The sequence below is a fragment of the Dipodomys spectabilis genome, unplaced genomic scaffold, assembly GCF_019054845.1.
Source record: "Dipodomys spectabilis isolate Male_0828 unplaced genomic scaffold, ASM1905484v1 ptg000590l, whole genome shotgun sequence".
Taxonomy (NCBI): domain Eukaryota; kingdom Metazoa; phylum Chordata; class Mammalia; order Rodentia; family Heteromyidae; genus Dipodomys; species Dipodomys spectabilis.
The window spans coordinates 906,842-917,549 of record NW_024871267.1 but is presented as its reverse complement, the minus strand read 5'-3'; positions in this window follow the sequence as shown (position 1 = coordinate 917,549).

Genomic DNA, 10,708 nt, shown 5'->3' with positions numbered 1-10,708 from the left:
TTGTGGGAGCATTTAAGTAGGAAAAAGCCAAGTAAATATTTTGCATGAACCTAAACTAAGTGGGATAATATCATATTGGTGTCTCTTTAACTTGGAAGTTATAGATTATGTCTTTTTATACTTTAACTTGGGACAATTATCTGCTGTCAGTTATTTTCTTCTCTTACCCTTTTTTTGCCCTTCTACTTACATAATTATTATTTAAAGAGACATAATGGAGCTTGCATTTCTAAATTCTTCAAAATTATCTCAACTACTTCATATTTCTGGCAGCCTCCTATATATTTCTCAAGGGAAATATTTTGTCACTACCATTTTTATCCTATATGATATTGGATATCTTCCTGCTTAATTCAGTGCAAGATATACTTTAGACTCATCCAGATATCTCAACACTTGTACTACCATAAAATACTATCTTCCTTGGAAATCATGATATTAGTATATTTGGTGAGTTGGCATCTGCCATTTTTGCATGACCTTAATTGATACTTAAATGCAATCATGTTTTAAACCAATATACCACTTAGTAGATGAACGAATTGACAAAATGTTGTTTATATATGTACAGAGGAATTCTATGCTTCCAATTCATAAGGAAATGGAAAGACTTGGAAAAATCTTACTAAGAAAAATAAGCAAGACACAAAGAAACAGATTCCATGATTTCCCTCATTTGTAATAACTAGGAAATATCTAGGATAGTCCTAGCAGATGAGCAGAATGGCTCAATAGCTATGTATAAATGACCACATAAAATGAGGTGAGCAAAATAAACTCTTAGATACGGAAAGAGAGTATTTCTTTGTCGTTGTTGTTTTTAATGTACGATGTGATTTCTTTTTTTCTTTTGTGTTTTCCTCTATGGTTTGTCCACTGTTGTATTTGATTTCAGTATCCCATGTATTGTATATACATTTATCTTCATTTGGCAAGGGAAGCGGAACAATAAAACGGTGAGACAAAGGACAAAAGGCAAACCAATGCAATAGCAATACTCACAAGATAACATTAGAAATTTACATTACAACTTGTGAGGAGTATTGGGGTGAAGGAAAAGTGTGAGAAAAATGAGGGAGGGGTTAAAAACTTTGTCATGTTATGTATCCACTAGCTTACAATTATTGCAACCCTTCTATATATCACCTTGAAAATAAAATTAAGTTAAAAATGAGCTGCATAAAATATAATTTCACTGTATTGGTATAGTAAATATTATTCTATGTGTATTACCTTTTAAAAATGAACATTTTGCCTGCTAATTTGAATTACCTCTTTCTTTATCAGAGGGACATCAACTGAAATGTTATCAAACTACACAATATTTTCAGAATATACTTGCCATTATTTTGAAAAAAACATTATTTTAGTATTGTCTCATACTAAATCAGAAAACAGTTCAATTCTATGGAAACGCCTAACTTTGAAAACTGACTAATTGTTAAGAGGACAGAATATATCTGTTCCTCAACATTCCTATGATTACTAACTACTCATTTTCAAATTCTGAATATGATATACCAGAGACATTCAAAACAGTACCTATTTGATTTTAATTAATTCAGCAATAGATGCAGGTTCCAATGAGGCATTACATATTTAAAAGTCAGCAGAAAAAAATAGACACGTTCTGGTAGAGGATAAAAATATGAAGTATCTATAATAATTAATTCCGTGAAAGTAAACATTTGTTCATCAGAGTAAGCTATTATTTCTATGGCAATCAATCCCAAGTTTTTATCCTGTAAAGTCATCGTAGCCCAACAATTTCCAACTAGTAAGGTGCACCTCACAATTCCCTAAATTCACATCATGACTACTTTATCGCTATTGTGAGAAAATACTACATTTCTGCTAATGTGATGCCCTGCCTATTTTGGAAAAAAATACTACACTGAACTTTGCTACATCATTTTCCCTGCAGTGGTATTCTTGAGATCAGAACACTTGCAAATATTATTTATTTTTTATTTATTTTATTATATATATTATCTATCATAGATACTCAGGAGATCTGTATATCTTAATATTAAGATTTGAAGATTATGGTTGAAAGTCCACCCAGGCAGGAAAGTTCCTTAGATTCTTATCTCCAATAAACTCATAAGGAAAAGCCAGACCCAAGTGGCACTGAGGTTCAAGTGGTAGAGCAGTAGCCTTTAGCAAAAACAGGCTCAGGGACAGTGCCTAATCCCAGAGGTTAAGCCCTACTACAAACCAAGCAACAAAAACAAAATAAAAACCAACCTCAAACCTAGCATTTTTCTCATTGTATAGAGGTACATAATTAAGGAAATTTCTTCCTGTGTTATGTACAGATAGAAAAAAAATAACACACAATTACTCTTTTCATACCGAGTTACACCAAAATCTCAAAAGATTGCTCCTTTTCTATATTTGTAAATTAATGTCATCAATTTGTTGACAATTTGCCTAGATTATTCACATTATCATCTTACACATGAACTGTTGGAATTATCTATTAACGAAGTTCTTATTATACCTTATTTGAAAGAATATTCTAGCCAATTAGAATGCCAGAATCATTAGTGAATTTGTAAATTAAATCTTTTACTTGAAAAGAATTTTGTAGTATCCTATAGAATATTAAATTACAAACATAAAATATCTATTTTACATCTAAATTCTAATTTAGCCAGGTCTACAATGTCCTACATTAAACGAACTTTCCTATTTCATCAGGCTTAAAGTTTTGTTATCCTTCATCATTTCTTGGGATTCTAACAGAATGATACTTACTTTTCCAAATTTTTGGTTGGGAATCATGAGCTCTTTTTCATCTAGAAATGCTCTGTAATTAAGACAAAATTTAAAACAAAACTGAGCATTATATATGAGTTGCATTTCAATAGGAAACTTGACTTCTCAAAGCATAATCACAAAATTAGCCCAAATTTCCAACTGTGTATTCCTTTCTTGTTTATTTTTTATTCCTTTCTTGTTTGGTTTTATTGAGACAAAATTGTATTCTTCTAGTTGGCCAAAGTTTCTGATCAGCTCACGTAACTTGGGAGTGGAGTCCATGGGGTCCATTAAATAAAAGATCATGTCATTTTCATGTTTCTTCTTCTTTTTTTCTATTTTTAAATTCATTATTTTTTATTGTGAAAAATTGTACAAAGGGATTAAAATTACCTGGGAAGATAATGAGTACATTTTGTCTGAAGCATTGTAGCCTCCTACTTTGTTTCCCCTTCCCATCCTCCCTCCATGCTCCCACCCAATCCTCCTCCCCACCACCAAAGTAGTAAAGTTCGTTTTCGATATAACGACTTGAACAACTCATTGTTGCAATGGGTCCAACTGTATCACTATTTAAATGATTGGTTTTTTCCCTTCTCTTCCACAAATTTTACCAACATCAAATACAGTGAAAGCAGGGATTATACCATGGGGGAGGGACATACAAATCAACAAAGAAATAATCTTATAAATGTGTTAGAAACAATCCCATGAAAGAAAAAAAAAACATTTGAATAGATATCTTAGGGTTCATTTCCCTAACATCAACTTATCTGACCTATTCTGCTTGACTCAGACATATGCTAGTTACTGTAAATAAGGGAGACCATGGGACCTATATTTCTTTGGGCCTGGCTTACTTCATTTAATATAATTTTTTTCCAAGGCTTTCCATTTCCTAACAATTAGGGCAATGTCATTCTTTCTCAGGGAGGCATAGAATTCCATTGTGTATATATACCACATTTTCTAGATCAATTCATCTACTGAGGGTCATGTGGGTTGGTTCCATATCTTAGCTATGGTAAATAATGATGCAATAAACATTGTCGTTCTGGAAGCTTTAGTGTGGTCTTGTTTGTGAACATTTGGGTAAATGCCAAAAAGTGGGATTGCAGCGTCATAGGGGAGTTCTATGTGGAGTCTTTTGAGGAACCTCCATATTGCTTTGCAAAGTGGTTGAACAAGTTTACACTGCCACCAACAATGTAGTAAGGTTCTCTCCTGTCCACATCCCCTCCAGCATCTGTTATTAGAGTTCTTGATTATAGCCATTCTAACTGGGGTTAGGTGGTATTTCAATGCTGTTTTGATTTGCATTTCTTTCATGGCCAGAGAGTTCGAGCATTTCTTCATGTGTTTATTGGCCATCCTTCTTTCATCTTCAGAGAAATTCTCTTTAAGTCTTTAGCACATTTATTTATTGGGCAGTTGATTCTTTGAAGATTTGTTGTTGGGGGATTTAATTTTTTGAGTTCCAGGTATATTTTGGGTATGAGACCCTTGTCCGTTTTATGGCTAGTGAAGATCTTCTCCCAATCCGTGGGCTTTCTAGTGATCTTGCTAGCTATGTCCTTTGCCAGTCAGAACCTCTGCAATTGCATGCAATCCCATTTGTCCAAACTGTTTTTGATTTTTTTCGTGTGTTTCTGGGACTCCATTAAGAAAATTAAGGCCTGTGCCAAGGAGATCTAGGGTTGCTCCTATTCCATCCTGTAATATTTTCAGAGTGTCTGCTTTGACTCTGAAGACTTTAATCCATTCGGAGTTGATTCTGAAAGGGTAATAAATAAGGATCTAGATTTAGTTTTCTACTAGTACTTAACGAATTTTGCCAGTACCATTTACTGAAGATGCTCTCGTTTTCCACTGTATTTTTTTTTAGCTCCCTTATCGAAAATTAGATGGCTATGGGACTATAGGTTCATTTCTGGGTTTTCAATTCTACTCCATTGGTCATCTTGTATGTTTTACTTCATCTTTCCCTATTTGGATTCCTTTTAATTTTCCATCTTGTCTTATTGTCCCAGCTAGCATTTTAATATTAAGTTGAAGAGGAGTGGAGAGAGGGGACATCCTTATCTCTTCCCTGAATTAATAAGAAATGGCTTTAACTTTTCACCAATAAGTATAATGCTGGCTGTAGGTTTGTCAATTCTTCGCAGAAAGAACAGCACTGGAGTAATATCAGTTCCAAATTTCAAACTATAGTAAAAAGCCATAGTAATAAAAACAGCTTGGTACTGGCACAAGAACAGTACTGAGGACCAATGGAATAGGACTGAAGACTCAGAAATAAACCCACTGACCTATAGCCACCTAATCTTTGACAAGGGAGCTAAAAAAAATAGAATGGAAGGAAGACAGCCTTTTCAGTAAATGGTGCTGTTAAAATTGGTTAAACACCTGAATAAAAACTAAAGCTAGCCATATGTGTGTGTGTGTGTGTGTGTGTGTGTGTGTGTGTGTGTGTGTGTGTGTGTGTGTATCACCCTGCATGAGAATCAAGTCAAAATGGATCAAAGACCTCAAAATAAAAGCAGACACCGTGAAAACATTACATGAAGGATAAGAGAAAACAGGGCTCTTTAGCACAGGCCAAAATGTTCTTAATAGAGAACCAGAAACAACCAAGCACAAAAAGGTTGTAGAAATGGGATTGCATGAAACAGCAGAGCTTCTGCAAGGTAAAGCTCATAGATAGTAAGATCAATTGAAAGCACACTTACTGGGAGAAGTTCTTCATGAGTCATAAAACAGACAAAGTCTTATATCTAAAATATACTTATGACTCAAAATCATAAATCCCACAAAAACAAATCCTCAAAGGAACAACTGCCGAATAACTAAGTAGGCTGAAGACTTAAAGAGCGACTTCTTTGAAGAGGAAATAAAAAATGTCCATTAGACAAATGAAGAAATGCTCAATTTTTCTAGTCCTAAATGAAATGCAAATCAAAACATTGAGATTACACCTCACTCCAGTTAGAATGGCTATAATCAAGAAATGTAATGATGACAGATGCTGGTGGGGATGTGGCTAAAAGGGAACCCTACTGCATTACTTGTAGGAGTGTAAACTTGTTTAACCACTTTGGAAAGCATAATGGAATTTCTTCAAAAGACTCCACCTAGAGCTCCCCAATGACCCAGTAACCCCAATTTTGCGCACTTACCCAAATGATCACAAAACTAACAGCACAACCATGTTTAGTGCAGTATTATTCACCATAGCTATGATATGGAAACAACACCAATGCCCCTCAGTAGATGAATGGTTCAAGAAAATGTGGTACACACACACACACACACACACACACACACACACACACACACACACTGGAATTCTAGGATTGCATCAGAAAGAATGACACTGCCCCATTTGTTAGGAAATGGAAAGACTTGTTAAAAATTATATTGAGTGAAGTAAGCCAGACCCAAAGAAACATAGGTCCCATAGTTTACCTTGTTTTAACTTTGTTTACAAGGATTAGTACATGTCTAGGACAAGCAGAGAAGATCAAAGGCTAGGTACATATGAACATGCAAGATGATGTTAAGTGAAATGTACCCCAAGTCAGAGACACAAGCGGTTTTTCCTCTCTTTCTTTTGTTTTTAATATGCTTATAATGCACTATGTGATTCTTTTGTAAGTTATTCCCCCATGGTAAACACCTGTTTTCACTGTATTTGATTCCAGTGTTCTGTATCTTATATATACATACATATATATATATATATATATATATATATACATATACATATATATATATATATATATATAAAAATTTGAGGAGTGGAAGGGATACATTAAAAGGATCTGCATAGGGAAAGAAGAAATTAAACTATCCCTTTTTGCAGATGACATGATACTATACCTTCATGATCCCAAAAACTCCACCCCCAAACTCTTAGAAATCAGAAATCACTTTGGCAAAGTGGCAGGATACAAAAATCAATCCAATAAAATCAGTTGCCTTCCTGTACACTGACAATGTACAAGCAGAGAGGGAAATAAGGGAAGCAACCCCATTCACAATAACCTCCCCCAAAATAAAATATTTAGGAATTAACCTAACCAAAGATGTAAAAGAACTATTTAATGAAAACTATAAAAAAGTTAAAGAAAAAATTACAGAAGACACTAGGAAATGGAACGACCTCCTATGCTCTTGGATAGGCAGACAATATAGTGAAAATGGCAATACTGCCCAAATTAATATACAAATTCAATGCAATTCCTATTAAAATCCCAATGATGTACATCTCTGAAATACAGAAAACAGTCCAAAAATTCATATGGAACCACAAAATACCTAGAATAGCCAAAACAATTCTAGTGAATAAAGACAACATGGGAGGGATATCCATGCCGCACTTCAAACTCTACTATAGAGCCATAATAACAAAGACAGCATGGTACTGGCACCAAAACAGACCCAAAGACCAATAGAATAGAATAGAAGATCTAGAAATAAATCCACATGCCTACAGTTAGCTGAAATTTGACAAAGGAACCAAAGACAGACAATGGAAGAAACACAGCCTCTTCAACCACTGGTGCTGGGAAAACTGGGCAGCCACATGCAGAATAATAAAAGTGGACTCCAGCATATCACCATACACCAACATCAACTCAAAATCGATTAAAGACTTTAACATTAAACCTGAATCTCTGAAACCTCTGCAGGCAGAGTAGGAGAGACACTTGAACTTATAGGCCCAGGAAAGAATTTCCTGAACAGAGTCCCAGGGTCACAACAAATTGGAGTGAGACATGACAAATGGGACTACCTTAAAATAAAAAGCTTCTGCAAAGCTAAAGCTATCGCAACCAAGCTAGAAAGACAATCAATTAATTGGGAAAAAATATTTACCAGCACTATATCCGAAAAGGGGTTAATATCCAGTATGTACAGGGAACTCAAGAAACTAGGACCTCAAAAACCTAACAAACCAATTACTAAATGGGCAAGGGAACTAAAGAGAGACTTCTCAGAAGAAGAGATAAGAATGGCAAAGAAACACATTAGGAAATGTTCACTATCCCTGGTTGTGAAGGAAATGTAAATAAAGACAATCATTAGATACCACCTTACCCCAGTCAGAATGTCCTACATCTTCAAGTCAGCCAATGACAAACGCTGGAGGGGATGCGGAGAAAGAGGAACCCTACTACACTGCTGGTGGGAATGTACACTTATACAACCACTTTGGAAAACAGTCTGGAGAGTCTTAAGAAAGCTAAATATTGACCTCCCTTATGACCAAGTCATACCACTTCTAGGCATCCATCCTGAACAACAGGAACCAGTATACAGGGACACATGCACCTCCATGTTTATTGCCGCACTGTTCGTCATAGCCAGGATATGGAAACAACCCAGATGTTCTACCACAGATGAATGGATCCCAAAATTGTGGTATCTATACACAATGCAATATTATGCAGCCATTAGAAATGATAAAATAATGGCATTTGCAGGGAAATGGATGGAGCTAGAAGGTGATCATTTTGAGCAAGGTAAGACAAGAGCAAAGAGACAAACAGTACATGTTCTCCCTGATAAGTGGATGTTAAAACCAAAATGTTAGGCAATACGACAAAATTAACAGGACTTAAGAAACAAAGGACTTCCACTCATCTGGTCGAATCTCTACTAAATAACCCCATGCTGCTGATCACATGTATGGTATATATGTGTACAATGGAGGGGAACCAGGAAGATGACATAGAAGTAGAGGGAATCAGGGAAAAACCCGTCAGCTGCACTGGACATTGACCAAAATGAACTAAGCAAGTTAATGGCAGGGATGGGAGGGAGAAAACAAGTGGGAAAAAGGGAACAGCTGATGTTATGCAAAACAAAAGAAATGTACATACCAACCAATGTGGAAGTAATAACTGTATCGCAAAGCTCATAGAACTCATAAATGTTATAGACTGTGATAGACAATTTGCTCCAGAAATGTTAGAATGTGTTTGTGACTTTAACTGAGCATCACTATCCCACAATACTATGAAATTAGGGAAATTATGTAACCACTTAATTACAATAAAAAAGCACAAACTCTCCAGAAATCATTATAGATGTATACAACTAACTCTTGAATACATTTTGACATCAATGTCAGGCAATTCACTTGGAAGACTTCCATGGAATCTATGAAATGTTATAGTAAGCTATTATTGTTTTTTGGATTGTGAAAATATTTTGTATGGAAACAAAAATGCAATGGCATTTTTGAAATTTAAGAAACTTAACCAAACCATTATGACTTAGGAGAGCAATTGGTACAGCCTTCCAAAACTTCAAAGAGGTAGTGATACATACTTATCCTTTTGGCAATATCAAATACAGTTTCTTCCAAGTTGATCTTCAGACATAATAGTTCAACAGAAGCAGATCAAACATGTCTTTGCTATCTCTATTCCCAGCAGCAAGATGCAAGGGGGACATTGGTATCTGCATCATGATGAAGTAAGAAGAAAGCCTCTCTAATATTATTCCACATATAAGCACTGTGCAGGGTTGTTCAGCCATCTACAGTTATTGCATGAATATCTGCCGCTTGAGTCACCAACTCACGGACAGTGTCTAAGTGTCCACTGTAGGCTTCCTGATCAATATGGGTATAATCATCGTCATCCCTAGTATTCACACGAGTGGCCTTTTTGGAAATTAGTCTCTGCAGTGTAATAACCTGATTATTTTCAGCAGCCCAAAGAAGAAATTTGCATGGATCCTTCCCCATTTTTCTTGCAATTGATACCATTCCTCCCTTTTTCATCATGTTCCTCGTCTTCATTAGAATTGCCTAACATGAGACTTTGAGTGACGATGGGAATGAGGTGTCCATGTATTTCCCTAATAGATCAGGTTAGTTGAACTGTTCAGAAAAATCCGGTGAATTTTCTGCATCTGTGTTTTCACCATGATTTATTTTCCCTTTTTCCATTTTTACTATTCAAAATTATTCTAACTGGAGAGTAGGGAATTGATGGAGAGCAGAGGAAAGATTTTCCTCTGTATTCAAAGATACAGACTGAAAATAAGGACCAGTGGTGTCTTCATGTGCAGCTTATTCTAGGAATGAGAAAAGATGAAATAATGCCTTCTATATAAATGATTTGGGAAATGGCAGAGCAGAAAGTAAAATGATGCAACCAAAAATATAAAAGCAAAATGAATTATGATAATTATAGAGCAATCCTATTATCTATGAGAAATATTAAAGAGAGAGGAAGAGAGACAGATGTGCAATGACCCAGATAGCCACAAATGCATGCCTCTGATCAATTTATAGAGGAAGAAGAATTTTATGGTTTAAAAAAGATGAAAATAGAATTTATGTATTTACTTGAATTGGGTAAATACATTTTTAGCAGCCTACATAAAGAGACGTAGGTTTAATCATATTGCAGACAAGAATCTAAATCCTTGATAATTCTAGGAACAGATATGAATGAAATCAGTTGAATCACACTTTTCATGTATAATGAAGGAATAGGTCCAGGCTAGGAAAGCAGCAAGAGAAGGCAGGCCGATTGTATCTGTGACAAAACTTTGTGGAAAATGGTATTGAGGATTACTTACTGTTGATCTACTTGCACTGGAAGCATGATACTGAACAATTGCTTGCTGATTCTCAAATATTACTTTGATCATTATATTCTCCAAAAAGAAAAAGTGAGATTTAACTTATAGCAAAGGACTACTTATACATTTTGATTTCTCATTAAACACCTTCAATCACCACATTATTTCTTTTTTCTTTTGTGTTTTCCCCTATGGTTTATTCCCTGCTGTATTATTTGAGTATCCTGTGTATTATATACACATTTATCTTAATTTGGCAGAGGTAGAGGAACAACAAAATGGCGAGACAAAGGACAAAGGGAAAACCAATGCAATAGTAACACTCACAAGAAAAGATGTAGGA